Genomic DNA, 20020 nt, shown 5'->3' with positions numbered 1-20020 from the left:
TAAGGTGTCGAACGAGAAGGTGAGCTGGTCCCGGGGTTCGAAGGCAGGTGCTGGCCTTAACTGGCTTCAGGGCATCTTTCACCACAGGAAAGTGTTTGTTCTTCCCAGGACAAGTTGTTACAGGTCTGTCAACAATTTCCATTTCCATTCAACAAATATCTTTTGTGTGAGACTCAAAGGGGTACAAAGGAGCTCTTGCTTTAGAGGAGTTTGCTGCCAATTTGGGTGCTGAGAGAGAAACCCAAAATGTTCAGGAGCCTCACAGGAGGATGAGAGCACAGCTGGTGGGAGGGGCCTGGAAACAAGCTGTATAGTGAGCATTTCTGAGAACCTGCCAGCAGCCAGGTGCCATGCTGAGCACTTCACATAGACAATTTCATTTTATCATCCCCTCCTTTTATAGATTGGGAAACAGGCTCAGAAGACATGAGGTAACTTGCCCAGGGACACAGAGCTGGAAAAAGGCCAAACAGAGATGAAGGTCAGATATCTCTGAGTCCAAAGTACATTCTCTTATGCATTTTGCTTGGCTGCCATGTGGGACAGATGGGTTTGAAATGAATCTGGAGGGCGGGAAGGAGCTTGTCAGATGGAGCCTTGTCAGGAGGAAAGTGCAGCCTGAGGAAAGGTGCAGAGGCAGTGTGGTACCAGAAATGTGCTCAAAGGGCATCTTTGAGGATAAGGCCAGAGGGAAGGTTTAGGTATGCAGGGCCCTGGGCCTGGGGCTGGTGCCCCTTCCAGAGGCCACAGGAACCACTGGTGGAGGGAAGAGGCCTGATGACAAAGAAAGGAAATGAGGACAGAGGAGGGAAGAAGCAAACCAAGACTGGAGGAAGGAGAACATTCTGGAGATGTGAGCTGGAGGCAGGAAGAAAGGGGAGGAGCTGCCCCTTCATGTGGGCAGTGGAGTTTCTTAGAGACGAGCCGCCCAGAGAAGCTTGTCCTGGCCTGAAGGTGCAGCCGGCAGACCTCAGGGAGGAGCCTGCAGCCCCCACCACCTCGGGGAGGAGAGAGACAGGCCAGGAGTGGGGCCGAGGAGAAGAGGAAGAAGGGCCCGTGGATGGTCAAGGTGAGAAACGACTTTCTGTTGGGTTGGTCGGAGGGACGAAGAAGGGACAGGGTCTGGTGAGAACCACACCATCAGTACTCAGAGGGTTCCCTCAGACCCAGTCCTGCCCGTGATGTGTTGTGTCAGTGAGTCTGTGCTTCTTGGTCACAGCAGAAGTGACTCTGGGGAACAGGTTCCTACAGGATGATACCTGCTTTTGCTTGTCCTGTGTGGCATTGGATCTGCAGTGCTGGAGAACCACTGGGCCAGCACCCTTGACCCAGATGGGAGCAGCCATGCCTACACCACCCCATCTCCAGAATCCCCATCCCACACAGTCAGACCTGCCGGGCCAAGCCCTTATCTGTCCGCTCCTGGCTGACCTCCATGCCTTAGCTCACACTCCTCCGGTTAGCACACTCAGCTTCTTGCACACCTTTCTCTGCCTGCTCCAAGCAGCTTTCCCTTGTGGGTCTGCTGCCTGCTCTTTTGCCTGATAGCTTAGTGTGCATCTATGTAGTCCTTCCTCTCACTTAGAGTCTCTAGATTTTATTTGTTGTATATGTTCATCTTATATCCCCACAGAGATGACAAGGTCTCTGAGGACAGGGATCACATCTTACATTTTCCCGTCTCTCGCATGACACCTGAAATTGGTTCACAGAAGGAATTTCCCTTCCCCCCCAAAACACAGGCCCTGTGGCTCCAGGACTGTAGCCCCCAAACCGACCCAGAAGACATGGTCGAGCATGGGAGGGGAGTTGGGCGCAGAGAGGCTGAAGCATGCCTCCACCTTGATGGTTCTCTGGAACAATTCTAAGCTGTGGGGACCGTGGTGCTGATCCAACCTCCTTACTCCACTGTTGGGCAAATGGCAGTCCCTGGGCGGGGCACAGGTGCCCAGAGTCCCTCAGAAACACCACTATGACCAACAATGACCCCCTTTTGCTACAACTCAGTTTTCCAGGCCTCAGACCCCACCGTCTGTAGCATTCCCCATTTTGGAAACGTCTCTCTCCCAGACCCAAACCTACTTCTCTGGCCAGTCTTTCCTTATCTCCTTTGCAGGTGTTTTTCCTCTCTATCTAGCCCTCAGAGTGCCTCAGGATGCAGTCACCTGGTTTTTTTCTCCCTCTCCTCCCCCCTTCCTTGGCAGACGAAGCCACCGGCCATGGGAAGGACCACTTCTGATTCCTGCAGAGCTCTGGCTCCCCATTCTCTTCTGAGTTTCCCAACCACCTAATTTCCTGCCTCTTGGGTGCCTCTTGCACGTGTGTCCTAAAGGCACCTCACGCTCAGTACATCCAGACCTGAATTTGTGACTTCCCTCAGCACTCTTCCCCAAACCCTGTCCCTGCCCAGTGATCCCTGCTCAGCACATCATCTGCCGTCCAGGCCCGGGGAAGGGCCCAGGCTGGAAACCCAGCACCGCCTCTCCTCCCTTCTTACACAGTTTTACCCTGAGCACCTCTTTACCCACATCTCTGCACCTCCCACCACTGCCAGCCTGCTTCAAGTCCCCTCCACCTCCCGCTCAGAGGGACTGGGCTCCCAGCTCCCTCCCTTTTCTCCCTGCCATCCATTCTCCAAAGGGCATCAGTCACCTTTTTAAAACAGTAAGCAGATCCTGTCACACACCTCCCCTCCTCCCAATCCCTTAAAACACTTTATTGGCTTCTGGTTTCTCTTAGGACAAAGGCCCAGATGCTACCAAGGCCTACCTCTCCCACCTACATCTGCCTTCACTCTGCATTGTGGCCACCTGGCCTTTCCCTTCCTGGATTTCCCCCGAGATCCTGCCAACCACAGAGCCTTGAAACGAGCCTGGGAGAGGGCATCCGGTCACCTGTCTCCATACTGTCATTTCACATTCATTTGTGAAACTAATGCCCCCTGCCTGCCTAGAATATAAGCTTCTTGAGGTCAGGGGCCTCACCTGGCACGTAGATGTAGCTCAGGAAATATGTGCTGACCCTTGGGCCTTACTTGGGGATAACACTCCTGGGTTCTGGTCACCATGCTATGCAGGGCAGATGCGTGTTGTTCCTGTGATAGGCAAGGTGTGAGCCGCGGGACCCAGCATCCAGGGCAGTGGAGGCAGAGTGAAGGCCTGGAGCACAAGGCTCCAGGGAGGTTCTGGTCACAGGGGAAGAAGATGATGGCATAGGGACTTGGCCTTGAATTGAGGGAAAAAAAATATTTCCTACCAGTATGAGAAAGGAAGAGGGAAAGTCTGCGTGGAGCCCTTATTACAAGGTGGGTGGCCCTTAGTTCTCTCTAAATCGTGTCACACATTGGAGACTCAGTCACATCTTCCTTCAAGACACCCGCCTACTAGGACAATTACAGGGAGCCTTGGGGCCTTTCAGCGGGTGGGGACTTACTGGCAGAAGAGGCTGAGAGGGGCTACAGGAGAGAGGCTCAGCATGGCCAGGGCAGGGAGGGGAAAGGTCTCCAGGTGCTGTTGGTGCAGAGGCCCTTGGGCTGGCCGGGTTCCTAGGCGGCACACTGCGTGGGGTCTGGTACCTGGAAGATTTGCAGGGCCGGTCCGGCGCTTTTGTGACACCCGATTTTAAACTCTTCAAATGGGACAGGGAAAAATGTTCAGATCACTCAAGCTGGGCTGCGGCATGGAACCACAAGAGATAAAGATAAGGCCCAGGTTTGACACCTGGAGGAAGCTCAGTTCGTGTTCATGTTCGCTGAAGCGCAGGCTGCTAACCCAAGTTAGCAGGTGAAAACCCAGGGAGAACGCTTTGCTGAGCGAGCGAGCAGGGACACATGACATCAGGGGAAAGTACCTTCATTTTCTCTTTTGAGCCCCGGCAAACATTTCTCTGGATCCGTTTTTCCCTGCAGGGAAACTCAGGCAAGCACCGGTCACCGTTCTGGCCATTGTCTTGTGATAAATACCTTGCCGGTGGGATCTCACAACTCCAAGCTCCTTTTCCTCCAAAGTGTCTCCCTCACGGAGTCAGGCAGGGGAAGTTGCAGGTGCAGAGGAAAACAAGCTAGTTCTCCCGCGTCCATCCCCTGCGTGCCTAGGACGGCGAGCCTGCTCCTGGGTGGAGGTCAGAGCGGGGAAGGGCTGAGGGCAGGGAAGGGCCTGCCTGAAGGTCCGGCTGACTGCAGAGCCAGGTCCCCTTGTGGGGGAGTCTGTGGTCACTTTAGAGCGTCTCTTGTCACTGAGGCTCTTTTATATGTGGTTTCCTGACATTGGGCCAGGTCTCCTGGCCGGTCACGCAGGATCTCTGTGGCTCCACCAGTCCTCACCTCATCCCTTCGTGGTCCTCTTCCGTGGGATCCAAAGCCTGCGCGATATTGTGATTTATAAGAAACACAGATTTAGTCTTCATCTCCGTTCCTGGCACAGGGCTCCTAAACCCCTTGGAATTCCCTAAGTGTGGTGAGGGATTAAGGGTTATCTTTTGTTATGTTAACGAGGTGAGTTTTGGAGAGCCCCTAGGTCCCCTTAGGCTGGGGGCTGGTTGCCATGGGAAACCGATCACGTGATCAGAGGGTTGGCACTTTCACTTCCCGCCGGCCGCCCCACCTCTCGGGAGAGGAGAAGGGCTGGAAACTGAGTTCAGTTACCAACGGCCAATGATTTAATCAATCGTGTCTGTATCCTGAAGCCTCCGTAAAAATGCAAAAGGATGGGGGTCTGGAGAGCTTCCAGGCTGGTGAGAACATGGCAATTTGGGGAAAGTGGTGTGCCCAGAGAGGGCAGGGAAGTTCCGCACCCTCTTCCCTCTGGCGGTTCCTCTGCTTGGTGTGGGAACGCCCCTGCCCCACACCGGGTGTCAGAAGTGTGCCATAGGCAGAATCAAGGAGACACTGGGAGAAGTGAGTTTTTCCAACATCCTGGAAACACGCCTCTCCCAGGCACCCCGCTCACACTGAGGCTTTTCAGGGGTTACATACCACTTCTTGTGTTCCTCAAATCCAGGAGACACCTGTCAAATTCTTTGAGCCCCCCTACCCCCGGGCTGGAAAGTGGGGGTGATGCACAACCCAGAGATGACTGCCCTTCCGGGAAAGCCTGGCGATGTGACCGTCAATCTCCGGAGGGCCTGGAGGTGGGGCACGGGCTGATTGATTTCAGACTCTTTCTCAAACGGCAGAGGTGGTCCCCAAGTTAGGAAGTGGCATGTTTGGCACCTGCTCAGTTATTCTTGGCTATTGGGGGCTCTGCCCAAATGTCAAGACATATGGAAGAGTCCCAGCTATCCTCCTATTCCACGAACGTCATAACAGGCAGGGATGTATAAAAAAGTTGAGGCAGGAGGTAAGGAAAGTAGAGTCCGGAGCAAGAGGCACAAGCTCTTTCTCTCTCTCTACTCCTCCTCCCACTCACTCTCACACTCTCTCTTTCTCTCCAAATAAATACATAAACTTAAAACAAGATCAATAAATGGGGCACCTGGGTGGCTCAATCGGTTGAGCATGCGACTTCGGCTCAGGTCATGATCTCTCGGTGAGTTCCAGCGCCCCCCGCCTCACCCCCTCACCACCACCCGCCCCTCGGGCTCTGTGCTAACAGCTCAGAGTCTGGAGCCTGCTTCAGATTCTGTGTCTTCCTCTCTCTCTGCCCCTTCCCTGTTTATGTGTTTTCTTTCTCTCTCTCTCTCTTTCACTTTCTCTCTCTCTCAAAAATAAACATATAAATAAATAAATATAAATAAATAAATAAATAAATAAATAAAAGATTGAGAGAAATGTGTGGGTTATAGTCTCATCACAGATCATCAAGAACATGGTGGGATGAACCACTGGCCTTTGTGGGCCCTCGATGGTCCCCGAGCCTCATTCCTCACCAGTGTGGGTGACAGCATTGCAGAGTGGAGTGCCTCAGCCTCCGCCATGGAGATGCCCCTGAGATCCAGATGACCAGGGCGAGGCTGAGCCGGGGGCTTCGCAGGGACCTGTCCTGGGATGTGGACAGTGTGTTAGCTGTAGATGTTCCTCAGGCAAAATGGAATGGCCACGCATGTTTCCGGAAAATCCAGAACTGCTGGCCACTGGCGTGCTTTGGAGCATCAGACCTGTCTCAGGTAGGGAAAGTCCTTCAGGCGCAAAATATTCACTCTTTTAGAGGAGATATAGTCTGTTAATTGACTAGTAAGAAAGAAACACTCTCAGGGCGCCTGGATGGCTCAGTCAGCTAAGCGTCCGACTTCAGCTCAGGTCATGATCTCACAGTCCATGAGTTCTAGCCCCGTGTCTGGCTCTGTGCCGACAGCTCAGAGCCTGGAGCCTGCTTTGGATTCTGTGTCTCCCTCTCTCTCTGCCCTTCCCCTGCTCATGCTCTGTCTCTCTCTCTCTCTCTCTAATAAACATAAAATTTTTTTTAATCAATAAAAATAAAATTTTTAAAAAGATAAAACTGTAATAAAGATAATAACCCCTTGGACCACCAAGCCTCATGTAGTACTGATATAACTTGGTATGACTTTTAAAATATCCTTATAGGCCTTTTCCTCTATATTTAATACATATCCACACTCACATACATGTGCGTATATGGTTTCCCATAGGAAACCCATATCGTATTTTGTTGGTTATTTTTGTTTGTTTATTCTTTTTAGAAGAAAGATCTCTCACTGTACATACCTTTGGGCTCCTCACTTTCTTCACTCAACATTACACCTTGAAAAGCTCGGTTGGTAGGTGTGGGTCACCCCATCCTTTCCATTACTCTGTCGTATTCGGTAGTGTGGCCGTACCATACCTTTTTCAGCCGTGCCCTTACTGATGGACGATTTTAAATTTCCAGTACTTTCACAAGGGACACATTGTTGAAAAGACCGGAATGCTGCAGGATCTACCTGGCAGGTGTCAGTACTCAAGAGGGCCTAGGGACAATCGAGGCAGTGAGGACAGCTCGCATTAGCTGTCAGGATCCCTGGGTTTGACCACAGTCATGTCTCTGAGCAAACCCACCTCCTCCCTCCTTTCTGTTTCCCCTTGTCAAAAACAAAAGGGGTGAGAAGCCAGTAGTTCTCAACTCTGGTTGCTCAGCTGAATCACCTCCTCAATAAGACAAACAAAAGATAGACAACAATGAAAACAGTGCCTGGGCCCCACTCCTAGGTCTTCTGATTCCATCGGTCTGGGACAAGGCTCTTCCACTTGTTTATTATTTCAGGAGGGGGGTGGGGTGCATTTGTGGGGACGTGCCTGCGAGGGGGAAGGGCAGAGAGAGAGAAAGAATCCCGGGCAGGCTCTGAACTGTCACCATGGGCCCGACTTGACCCACGAATCACTTGACCCACGAATCACGGGTTCATGACCTGAGCCGGAATCGAGAGTCAGAGGCTTAACCAACTGAGCCACCCACACACACCCTCCCCCATCTGTCATTTTTTTTTTTAAAGAGCCCCGGGACATTCCGATAGGGAGCAATGTTTGAGAACCATTGTTCTCAACTGCAGTGTGCACACAAAACTGATCCAGGCTGTCTGGGCCAGCCTGCAATTCCACCTTTCTAACAAGCTCCCAGGTGGCTCCACTGTTGCTAGCCTGTGTTTTGAGTAGTAGCTCCTCACGTTCTCTTTCAATTCTTAAAAAAAAAAGTTTTTTTACATTTATTTATTTTTGAGAGACAGAACACAAGTGGGGGAGGAGCAGAGAGAGGAGGAGACACAGAATCCAAGGCAGGCTCCAGGGTCTGAGCTGTCAGCACAGAGCCCAACACGGGGCTCAAACTCACGAACCATGAGATCATGACCTGAGCCGAAGTCAGACGCTTAATCGACTGAGCCACCCAGGCACCCCTTGTTGTCTTTCAATTCTAATGTCCCTTTTGAGCCCCCTATTTCCATGCTAACCTTCAGCCAACTAGTGCTCAACTGAGGTCGGTCTGAGAGGGTGCCTGGAAACTCAGGTGCAAAGCAGCCTGGTGCACCAGGGCCGTGCAGGGCCGCTGGGGAGGTCCGGAGGCATCGTCCCAGCCCAGAGTGCCTTGAGCCCAGATGCCAGCAGGCAGAGGGCTGGCCGGGCCTCTGAGGTTCAGCCTCAGAGCAGGCGCTCCTGTGTAATTTCGTAATTTCAGCAACAGTTGGCCCAGGGTGATTCCAACGGGAGGCTGCAGTTTCCACGTCTGCCTCCAGACCTTTTCCAGGTTTGAGCCAAGCCTTGAGGAATTTAGGGCAGGAAGCTGTCACCTGGGAACATGCCTGCCTCTAGGCAACTGAATTAGATCGGAGGAAGGGCATTTCCTCTAACAAGACAGGGTAGATAAGCTCAGTCTTTTTTCTTTTTTCCAGTGTCCCTGCTGTTTACAGTATTTACAGGCATCTTGATCGACAGGGGGGGTTAATTAGAATTAGGAGCACCTAATTGTTTTATCTGCAAAGTCACGCATTTTTAAAATTACGTTTTATGTTGTTTCTATTCCAAAGTCCTTTTACTTATTTTTTAATTTTTTATTATTTTTTATGAATATAATTTGTCAAAGTGGCTTATGTACGACACCCACTGCTCATCCCAACAAGTGCCCTCCTCAGTGCCCATCACCCATTTTCCCTCTCCCCCTCCATCCACTCTTAGTTTGTTCTCTGTATTTAATAGTCTCTTGTGGTTTGCCTCCCTCCCTCCCTCCGTGTTTGTATCTATTTTTTCCCATTTCCTTCCCCCTTTTAAAATATTCAGCTGTGTGTTTTAATTTAGACAGTGGGGCTATCGCCCAGTCTGCTTTTGTTTGCAAACCAGGTCTCTGATTTCAGGTTTAATCTATTTACAGAATAAGATGAGAGGACGCGGCTCTGAAAGGGACTCCTGAACCTTGTTGAAAGGTCATTTCATGTCTCTAAAATCTCCTTTCGATTCATTTTTTCTCTGCTTAGAAGACCAAATTGCGACCCGATAATTTTTATGTTATTTAATGTTTTAAATAGACTTTATTTTGTAAAGCAGGTTTAGGTTCACAGCAAAACCGAGAGGAAAAGAGTTTCCCTTCCCCCCTACCCCACCCTCACACAAGGCTCCCTTACCATCAACATCCCCCACCAGAGTGATACATCTGTTCCAGTCCAAGAGCCTGCACAGACACATCATGATCACCCCGAGTCCACAATTTTCATTAGGACTCACTCTTGGTGTACATTCTGGGGTTTTGACAGATGGATAATGACATGTATCCACCATTATAGTAGCACTGCCCTAAAAACCCTCTGTGTTCTGCCTATTCATCCCTCCCTCCCCCCCCCCCCCCCCCCCGCAACCACTGATCTTTTTACTGTATCCATAGTTTTGCCTTTTCCAGAATGTCATGCAGTTGTAATCATACAGCTCACAGCCTTTTCAGATTGGCTTCTTTCACTTCGTGATGCACGTTTGAGTTTCCTCTATGTCTTTTCCTGGCTCGCGAGCTTCTTTGTTTTTAGCGCTGTATGATATTCCAGTGTCTGGATGGACCACAATTTATTTCTCCATCCACCTACTGAAGGACATCTTGATTGCTCCCAAGTTTTAGCAGTTATGAATAAAGCTGCTATAAACAACCATGTACAGATTTTTGTGTGGACTTAAGTTTTCAACTCTTGTGGGTAAATATCAAGGGGTGTGATTGCAGGTATGTCTGGTAAGAATATGTTTAGTTTTGCAAGAAACTGTCTTCCAAGTGGCTGCGCCATTTTGCATTCCCACTGGCAACGTAGGAGACTTGTTGCTGTTCTACCTCATCACCAGCATTTGGTGTTGTCAGTGTCCTGGATCTTGGCCGTTCTGATACGTGTGTAGTTTTAATTTTCGTTCCCTTAATAACATGAGGGTGAGCATCTTTTCATATGCTTATTTGCCATCCATGTATTTTCTTTGGTGAGGTATCTGCTCAGATCTTTTGCCCATTTTTTGATCAGGTCGTTCATTTTCCTACTGCTGAGTTTTACGAGTTCTTTATATATTTTGGATAATGGTCCCATACCAAACATGTCTTTTGTAAATATTTTCTCCCTGACTCTGGCTTGTCTTCTCCTGCTCTTGATTTCAGATCTATTTTTACAGGGAAGGTCCCAGAAGTTGCCTTTAGTAAACTCCGACCTATTTTCTGGGCCCCCCTGAGGCTTGCTGGTTTCATGTGCCTGGGGGATCCCTCAAGTTTGACCCTGGATCAGTCTATTCAGCTTTTCTCATTGATAATTTAGCATTTGATCTCCGTACCAACATGTCAATTCATTAGCAGAGATTTGGAAGTCCTGGATTATAAGGTCCCTGGCAGATTCTGAATTCTTCAGTAAAGAGGTGTCTCTCTTAATCAGGATTTGGGGACATTTCAGACAATAGCTCTTAGTTCTGCTGAGACCAGGGTTTAAACTCTATGGTTAAAGGCATTTGTGATTCTCAATTAGGATGAGATTTTTAAAGGAAACTAATGTTTTGGAGTGTCGGGGGGCTTGTTAAGAAATGGCAAGGGATCCAGGCAAGAGGATGGAAGAGGTGGAGGGGATTGAGGTCAGAACCATGTGGAAGTGGAAGGGAGGGTATGTTAAAGAGTAGGAGGTGCTAGAAGGTGGGGGGTTAATGAGGGAGGCAGTTTTATCCCAGAAAGCTTTATACTTGGTCATCAAGTTCCTTCTTTAGACTTGAAAGAAAAAATTCTTTACAGAACTGGCATTTTAGTATTCTGTTTAGAAACATCAGGGTGCCAATCACAAAAGGGTGCTCATTGGGACTGAGGAATTTTGTTCTGCTTTTGTTCTAAGGCACCTCTCAAATGAGCAGTTCTACTTAAATTAAGTGTTCCTCCAAGTGTCCATTGCAGGACCAAATCATCTTTGGTGGAGTTCTGCCATTGGGAGAAGCATAGGGGTTATAGCAGGAATGGGGGCACCTGTAAGAAGCAGTTTTTCCCAGAGAGGGACACGGGTTAGATAGAGAAAATTCTCGGTGACTGTCAGGTGAAAGTTACAGTCAGTAGAAACTGTTCATACAAGCTGTGTCTTGGGCCCCTAACCTAATGGACCAGAGAGCTGGTAAGACATCATTTCTGGAGAGGGAGAACGCCCTCTCTGAGTCAAAGCCAAGCTCTCAGGACAAATGGCCAGGATGAGAGGACACCCTCATCCGGTTTTATTGGTGACCTACAGCATAGTTTGTCCTCAGAGCCTGCTGGCCTGGGGAGAACAGTCAGGTCTCCAGTCTGTGAGGCGGCTTCAACAGCCAGTTTATAGGAACGGTGCCCGTGTTCCACTCTGTGATTCTCCTCCTCCTGACGAAGCAACACTTAAGGACATAGGACAAAACAAAGGGACGGGCAGAAGCAAGTCACCAAGGACACAACCCTCAAAGGGAACATTAACCAAACATAAACACCCAGGATTTGACAAATGAATGAAACAATCAAGGAGCTCAATGGCAACAGAGCGGACTTGAGGTCCAGTGCAGACCTCAGTGTCCATGGGTGGTGAGGTTACAGAGGCCTCGGTGAGCACCACACCTGGCCAAGGGCCAAGGGCCCCAGCAACAAGCAGGTCAGCCTATATCTGAGCCGCAGCACCAAGATCACAGCCAAAATTCAAACAGGACCAGAGATAAAATTAGCCAAGGCTGTTTATTTATAAACTCACAGCCACAAGGGGACCATCTGTAATCACTTACATTTCAGCAGGGGTTCAAAGGTATCAGAAAGGAGAGTAAGTTTTAGAGAGGAAAAAAAAAAAAAGGAAATACTGACAGTCACTGACTGGCAAGCACACAGTTTACTAGTGTGTGTTAGTGGGGGGAGGGGGCGATTTTTGGAAACGGGAGGTTTTAATCGACCTTCAAGTACATTTGGCAGTCCTTGATTGGTTTGCTATCCATAATTTATAAGACTTGACGTTTGTTTGTTTGTTTGTTTGTTTGTTTTAGGAAGACTATTTTAAGAGATTTCTTAACTCTTAAGGTGCATAGGAGGATATCTGGGCCAAGCAGAGGCCAAGCAGGGCCCCCTTCCTTTACAGCAATGTGTTGTTCTTGGTCCCAAGAGTGCAGTTCTTGAGAAAGTTTCCTACTGTGTCCAAAGCCATTATGTTAAGGACCATGCAGGTTACAAAGAGAATGAAGCGTGGGCGATACCTTCTCCAGCAAAAGAGACAGCTCCATCTGGCCAGTTTGGGGATACCAGACAAGAAGAAGTAAGTGGTGTAGCAGAGCTTCAGAGAGGGCAGGAGTGGTTCACCTACTATGAGGTAGGACTTGATTCTGTTCACTGGGGGCCCTGGAGGAGTGACTGGAGCAAGGCTGGATGTTGTCATCCATGCAGCAATTGATGAGCACCTGCTGGTGTCAGGCCCTGTGCTAAATGCTGGGGACACAGCAGGGAACCATTTGGTTCTTACCATCTTAGAGCTCATGGTTCGACAGACAGGATAGACTTAGCACACTTGTAATTGCTTGTTCAGAGTATTGGAGGACAAGCACGGGAGGCCAGGGGAGCATGAGACAGGGTCTTACATTGGCTGGGTTTGAGAAAGTGTTTTGGGAAGAAATATTTACACTGAGCCTGGAAGGAGAGTCAGTGAGGTCGAGAAATGGGAAGGAGATTGGCCTGGCCTGAGTTCCAAGCAGAGAGAACAGCCTGTGTTAAGGCTCTGAGGTGGCAGAAAGAATAACATGTTCAGGGAAGTGAAAGGAGCCCAGTGGGCATGGGGTCAGGGAAGAAGGGGGGAGTGCGGCATGAGGCTAGAGAGGAGAAGGAAATCAGGGCCTTCTAAACCATGCCAAGATGGTTGGACTTTGTCCAAAGGGCTGTGGGATGCTATTGAGGGTTTATGCAAGGGTGTGACAATGGGCTCACACTTTGAAAAGATCATCAGGCTTCTGGGGGGTGGGCAAATAAAGAGTAGACTTAGGAACAGCTCTTGTAGCCACTCTGGGGAGCAGAGATGGTGGCCTGGGTCCAGGTTGGGGCAGTGAAGATGGAGAATGGTAAATGGGTTCACGAGGTGATTTGGGATCTACAATTAATGGGACTCAGCAATTGATGATCTGTTGAGGCTAAGGAGAAAGAGTTTTCACGGATTGTTCTTGGGTCTGTCTACAACCACTATAGCCCTTTCCTTTAGGGGTGCAGATGGGTGAAGGAGGATCGTACATTCAGTTCTCAACTCTTTGAGTTTGAGGTGCCTATGAAGCATCAAAGTGGAGATGTTGAGTCATTGAACGAGTTTACAGGGTTTGAAGGTTAGAACAGAGGGCTGGCTGGAAATTGAAGTGTAGGAATCAGTGCATCGATTTTAAATGAAGCCATGGGGGTGTAGGTATGTGAGATCACCTTGAGAGACAGAGACAGGGGGGTCCATGCCAGAGATCTGAGGAGCTCCAGCAGCAGAGGAGGAGCTGGGGATGGAGACTGAGAAGGTATACCTGGGAAGAAGAAACCTGGAAACTAGACACATGGAGACCAAGGGCAGTTATCTGAGAATAGGGGTAGAGGTCAGCTGTCAAATGTCACTAAGATGTCAAGTAAGATGAAATCTGAGGACCTCACTATCCATTGGATTGAACAAATTGTTGACTATAGAACATTTCTGATAAAGTGGTGGGAGCAGACACCACATCTACTGAAGTGGGGGTGGAGATGAGTGCAAGGTATTTTGAAAGGTCACTTCAGGGCTGGGGTGGGTGGAGGATTGGGGTGGCCAGGCTCTGGGGATTGGTGCCAGAAGAGATGTTAAATTTCAAAAGTTTGGAGCTTCATTCTGGTTCACAAAACATGGATCTCAATGTCAACAGAGGGGAAGAATTGGAAACTTGGCTCGAGGTGGCTCCCAGAAGCAAAGAAGAAATGAGTGGGAGTGGAAGGAGACATCCGGGATTCCCACAGAGACCATGCCAAGATCCCAGCTGCCCTCTGAAAAGCCTGAGATCAAGGCCCATACCCCTGCATATTCCTGGTCACACATGCACCTAGAAGGCCTCCCAAGGTTGATGGAGGAACAAAATGAAAGAAACAAAAATAAAGAAGTATCTCAGGTTAAGAGAACTGGCTTTTGGAGCAGAAAAAAACAGTATTAAAAATTTATACTTGGCTTCACCACCTGCTCTCTGTGTGATCTGGGACAAGTTTCTAAACATTTTTGTGGATTATAAGATAGAGTCTCTTTTCAGGAATGTTATAGTATGAAAATGTGTGTGGGTTAGAATGGAGAAAATATGGAATTTGAAAATTCTTTTTCCTCATGTTTTCTCTTTTGAGTGCTAACCCTCCAGTTATGAACAAGGCCCTTCCTGAACCCAAGAAGAAAGGAACAATAGGCTGGCTTGCTTCAGCAATGCCAGAGGCAGAGGCACAGGCATTCCCTCAGGATGGAGCAGTTGGGAAACAACCCAAGGTGTCTACTGAACCAGCCTAACTATCCTGAAGGCCAGAGCTCAGCACAGATTCCACGGTGTCCCCCGCCTCCCCGGCCCAGCCCAGTTGGATCACCCGCCTGAGGGCTGTGGGACAGAAGGCCAGTCTTACCCTCTCCCCTCCCATAGTCCTCTCCCTAGGATGTGCCATCAAAGGCAAACAGTGGGCCTGCCCAGGGAGCTGGCAAGTAAGCACACCTGTGCATCATCATCATTACCAAAGCTATTAACACCATGTGCAGTGTGGGTGTGGGGGCTGATAGCCTAGCCTGGTAGCAAGCAGGTGATGCCATGTCACAGCAATCCTCTGCCTACAGCCAAAGGCCCAGAGGCCCCATTCCATAGTGACAGTATGGATGGAGGGATGTCCCTAGCTGGTAAGCTACCGTGGCAGGTGGTAGAGAGGCTGTCTTCCTTCTCTGGACCCCTAGTCCAGGAGAAGCCTTCCAAAGCAGGGGGTCTGTTCTGAACACAGGTCAGGGAGGCATGTCGGGGTTGGCGCATGATGGTTGGGATGGTAGGAGCCAGAAGCTTCCTAGCATGGTCTGAAACATGTGAGGTTTCCAGAAAAGTCTGGGGGACTTTGGTTGCTCCCTTTGGATTTAAAGAACAGATCACATTTCTCATGGACAGGGTTCAAAGAGAATTGACTAATGGAAAAATTAGCCACATAGCAGAAGTTCCCTGGGATCCTGCTGGTTGGTAGAGCGCTCCACCAGCTCTACCATGTGGGGTCTCAGCTCTAAAAGATCCAGGGAAGAGCTTCTCCTGTGTGCCAATGTCTACTGGCCACATTGGCCATCCTGTCTCCATGGAATCTTCATTCCCAGAATGGAGATGCAGACCCTGAGCCTTATGTGGTATCTGTTGGTGTGAGGTCTATGCCAAGTCCCTTTGGCTTGAACTTGGCCATTGCTGGGCTGTGGTGAAGAGGGCAAGCTATCCTTAGTAGCTGAGCAACCTTGGGCAAGTTACTAATCCTCTCTGGGTTTTTAGTCTCTTACCTGTAAAATCAAACTAGAAATTCCATTGCTGCAAGTGGTCAGGGTGATTCAGCTCTACATGATGAGTGGGAAAGAGCACAGGCTTGAATCAGGGAATCCAAAACCTAGCTCAGGCCCCTTGTCACAGACTGGCCCTGCCTCTTTCTTTGCCTCAGTTTCCTCCTTGCAATGGGAGTGGCAGGGACTGACTAGGTGGCTATTAAGGTCCATGTGCCTGATGACCAGTTCTGACCTCATTCATCCCTGTCGCTTCCTTGCCTCTGGATGGGATTCTCCCCAGGAGGGGAGAGGAGGTCATAGCTGGGCTGGGATCCACCAGCTGGGATGGGGCAGAGCATGCCTTTTTGGTTCTCTGGTCCTCTGGAGGTGATACCAAGGAGGACAATGCCTCTGGTGCTTCCACCAAGAGAAGCCACTTTTCCCCCACAGAATAGTGAGTGCCCTGGGCCCTGGCTGGGTGGTAGTCAGGCCAGATTATCTGCTCAGACTCATCTCCCAGGAGGGAATGGTCACACTGCCAGACTCCCCTGCCAAACTGGGTGCATGAGTCATAGGTTGCCCTCCACCAGTGCAGACTGAAGAGCCTTTCCTGGGCTTCTCTCCAGAAGGGGCATATCTCTCAGTCATGCAGAGAGAAACTAACAGATATGGAGGTAGAAGACTTGGATCAGAAACTCCTTTTTACAGCTTACTACTAGTTGAGTGAACTTAGTTGAGACTTTTAACCCCCTGAGGAATATAGCTAGTATTAAATAAAGATGACATTTATGAGTTCAATTAGCAAGATGCCTGACACCTAGTAGGTGCTCACCAAATGCTATTTAAGTCTTCACCCAGAGGTAGGTGCACTAAGAGGTACAGATGGGCAAAGACATTGATCCCTCTAGCCTTCAGGCCCACCAGGGGCAGGGCTTGGGGCTGTCCCAGACCCCCAGCTGATCATCTCAGGCCACAAATTGTCCTGTCTGCTCATCCTGTGTGCCGTGCAAATATCACCATCATTTGTGTGCTGAGAGGCATGAAGTTGGGAAAGCACTGGTGGGGGGCCAAGAGTCTGGAGATGGTGGAAGGGAGAGGAGAAAGAAGGACCAATAGGCAGTATGGCTGTGATTTAGAAGATGTCAGAGCTCAGGCTGTGGGGACCTCATACTCACCATCTGTGAATGGTAGTCGGCCAGGGATGGTACCATTTCTGCAGTAATGGCTGGGAGAGTATCCTGTATGCTTGAGGTAGACAGCTCGTCTTACCCTTTCCCCACCCATGGTCCCATTCTTCACAGTGCATAACAGATAATGGACTTTATGTTGTCAAACTCACCGATCAGGAAACCAAGACATGAAGAAGAGGAAATGGTTGTACATGATAATGGGTAATATGATTGATCTGCAAATTTAGCTCATATATCCTGGTGCTCAGTGACTGGGCCTCTCCAGGCACCAGAATCTGGCCCTTTCTCCATTCTCTGACTGCTGAGAGATAAGTCCCAGTCCCCCCATAACCCACTGCTATGGGTTTCCTATGGTTTTCCTCTCTAGAGAGGCCACCAGGTCAGTCTGAGTTTGTCAGACATCAGGCTATGCCCTGTGGACCTTTGGCTTATCTGCAGCAGCAGAGATGGAGCCTTCTTCAGCCCTCAGTGCTGGGCACCAGGTAGCCCTGGCTTTGCACATCGGAATCCATCAGTGAGCTTTAAAAATGACCAAGTCCTGGGGTGCCTGGGTGGCTCAGTCAGTTAAGTGTCTAACTTCGGCTCAGGTCATGATCCACAGTTCATGGGCTCAAGCCCCACATTGGGCTGTGTGCTGACATCTCAGAGCCTGGAGCCTGCTTCGGATTCTTTGTCTCCCTCTTTCTCTGCCCCTCCCTGACTCACACTGTCTCTTTCTCTCTCTCAAAAATAAACAAACACTAAAAAAAATTTTTTTTAAATGACCAAGTTCTGTAGACCAATTAATTCTGAATGTCAGTAGGTGAAGCACAGGGACAGGTATTTTTCTTATCTCCCAGGCGATTCCAATCTGCAGCCAGGATTGAGACCATTATGTAGGAGAATAACAGCATGACCTTAGGGAAGAGCCATGAGCTGTGAGCCTCCATGTTGCTTTTCTGTTGTTTTTTTCCCATCATGCTTCATGGTATTGGGGCCACATGCCTCTCTTTTTCCTGTTTTCTATCCTAAAACATGATTTTTACCCCTTTCATCTTACCTATTCTATTTTGTTGAGATGATATTAAAAAAAAATTTTCTTTTAATGTTTATTTATTTCTGAGACAGAGAGAGACAGAGCATGAGCGGGGGAGGGGCAGAGAGAGAGGGAGACACAGAATCCAAAGCAGGATCCAGGCTCTGAACTGTCAGCACAGAGCCTGACGCAGGACTCGAACTCACAAACCGTGAGATCATGACCTGAGCCGAAGTTAGACGCTTGACCAACTAAGCCACCCAGGCGCCCCAAATTGAGCTGTAGTTTTAGTAGTTACAGTAGTTTTAGTGTCTTTCTTTTTATTCTGCTTTTCATTTATTTATTTATTCATCCAACATCTAGAGAATGCCTCCTACCACAGGCAATGTACTAGCTTCTGGGATATAGCAAAGAACAAGAAGGCCAGGTCTCATGGTGTGTACATTCTACTGGGATTTGCCCTGTTGTTCTTTTTTTATTAACAAGGCTGGGATATTTGAAAATGGTATTTTGTTTAAGACATACATCATTCGTCCCTTCTCCATTTTCTCTCTTACTTTTTAGTCCTTAATTAAACTTCTTATTTGATTATAAGCAAAGCTTCTGTCCAAAGGAAGCTAAATAAGTTCAGTTACTTGCACTGGACAATGTTTTGCGTGTGTGTACACACAAGTCTTGTGTTGTGTATACGTAGGAATGCTGGAATCTGGATGACATTTGCGATTGGCGATTCCTAAGCCTCCTTGTACTTCTGTGACTGGGAAGGGTTTTGGAGAAGACAGGCTTGGTTAAACCAGTTGTCTTTTTGCCTCTGAAGAATACTCAACCAATGAACAAAGATTTGGTGAGGGCCTCTTAGGCACAGGACATTGAGCTAGGTACTCTGGTAGCATGGGGTTCTACAGGTGCCAAATGGCAAGAAGAGAAAGGCCCAGCCTCTCCCTCAAGAAGCCCATCAGGGACATAGGACTATTTCCACACAGAAGGAGTGAGTGATGGAAGGCCATCGTGGTGAGGACAAGTAGGTACTTCAGAAAAGTCACAGGGGAAGACAATTCTCAGGGCATTATTGGCACTGGTGCAGTTTATTCTGAGACAGTTCCACTCCTTCCCACAGTTCTGGTGTGGACCTTCCCCTTCAAGCTGTGCGTCTTCCCTAAAATAGGTACCAATGGGAACTTGTCCCATCCCAGATGACAGGCTGTGGACACATATTTCCATCACATTGGCAGAGCTCACCCCCAGGAGCCAGGGACTCAGGTTTTCCTTTTTGAAAAAAGAGGACAATTTCCCTGACTGTCTTCTCACAACTGCTAATAAGTTTGATTTGTACTTTCTTCCCAAGGCCCAGAGCCAATCACAGGGATTGTTTCTAGCTGTTAGCACAGGAAATTTGGTGTAGGTGCATCTTTAACCAGAGGGAAGAACAAACCTGTTTTCTTTCTTGAAGCCTAGGGATTTGTTTGTGGAACTGATCTACTGATGGCTGAGGGAGTGGTTTTCAATTGCTTTTTTAATGACCCATATTAAGAAAGACATATTGCATCACCGCCTGTGACTGAAACAAGTTTCCCAAAACATTACTTACCCTTACTGTATGCAATGTACTCAGATATTTTATATTCCATTTAATTTTTTTAAATGGATTGATCATGCACCAAATTAAATTCATGGGATAATCATGGGTTGTAACCCCAGTGTGAAAAACATTCTTTCGCAGCCAGTGCTGCTTTGATCCGCATGGGCCCTGCGGCTGAGGCTTGGTCTAGCACCCCCTTGTGGATTTCCGGACAGCAGCAAGCACTCAGCTTTTCCAATCCCTGAGATGTCTTCTGAGGGAGGCTTGGACTGCCTTTGCTGTAAGATTTGAATCCATGGGCCTGTGCCTTTCCCAAAAGGAACATCTGCTAATCGTTGCTAAAATTTCAAATGGAGCATCTTCCCTCCTCTAGGATATGTCATCTTAGGACATTGTAGCAGCAAAACTCAGAGAAGAAAATTGTATTAAAAAGTGATGGAGCTTGTCTCTGGCTTTTGACAAGTACTGCCCCCCTAGTTTTCATAGCTGCTAATAGATGATCAGTGGTAATTAAGCTAATGCATGTGGAGAGTGCCAACGGTGCCTGGTAAGAGTGTCCAAGAGATGTTACTCCCCCACTGCCTCATAACTGATGAGGATTCCTTAATGTGTTGACAGGACTCCAAGATTTCTTATATCTCAGAGGGAATTCAGTCTGTCCTATACTAAAATTCCTCATAAAGGTTAAAAATGTTTTTAATTCATTTCTCAATGCTTCTAAATGTAAAAAAGGTTGGAGGTTGGTGTGTGTGCCAACCCAGTGGGGCCATGGTGGTCGTGCAGAGAAGCATTAAGAGGTGGAAGCAAATACACAGATTGTAAAGCCAGGCTATTTCTGTCCATTTCCCATGACGTGTCCTACCCTACCTC

The 20020-nt window shown here is 48.7% G+C and overlaps 1 protein-coding gene across 3 annotated transcripts in view; it reads left to right on the top strand.

Moving 5' to 3' along the window:
• The first annotated feature begins 842 nt into the window (after nt 1-842).
• PLB1 (phospholipase B1) overlaps nt 843-20020 on the top strand; it is a 142137-nt gene continuing 122959 nt past the window's right edge. The window contains exon 1 of one of the 3 annotated variants that reach the window (XM_053201069.1): nt 843-1069. The gene's annotated coding sequence lies outside the window, so the exon portion shown is untranslated. The remainder of the gene's footprint in view (nt 1070-20020) is intronic. The other 2 variants (XM_027033458.2, XM_015064251.3) reach the window with 2 other exon arrangements.

The sequence above is a fragment of the Acinonyx jubatus genome, chromosome A3 (genome assembly GCF_027475565.1).
Source record: "Acinonyx jubatus isolate Ajub_Pintada_27869175 chromosome A3, VMU_Ajub_asm_v1.0, whole genome shotgun sequence".
Lineage (NCBI taxonomy): Eukaryota > Metazoa > Chordata > Mammalia > Carnivora > Felidae > Acinonyx > Acinonyx jubatus.
Note: the sequence above shows the minus strand (reverse complement) of the source record. Positions and strands in the feature narration are given on the sequence as shown.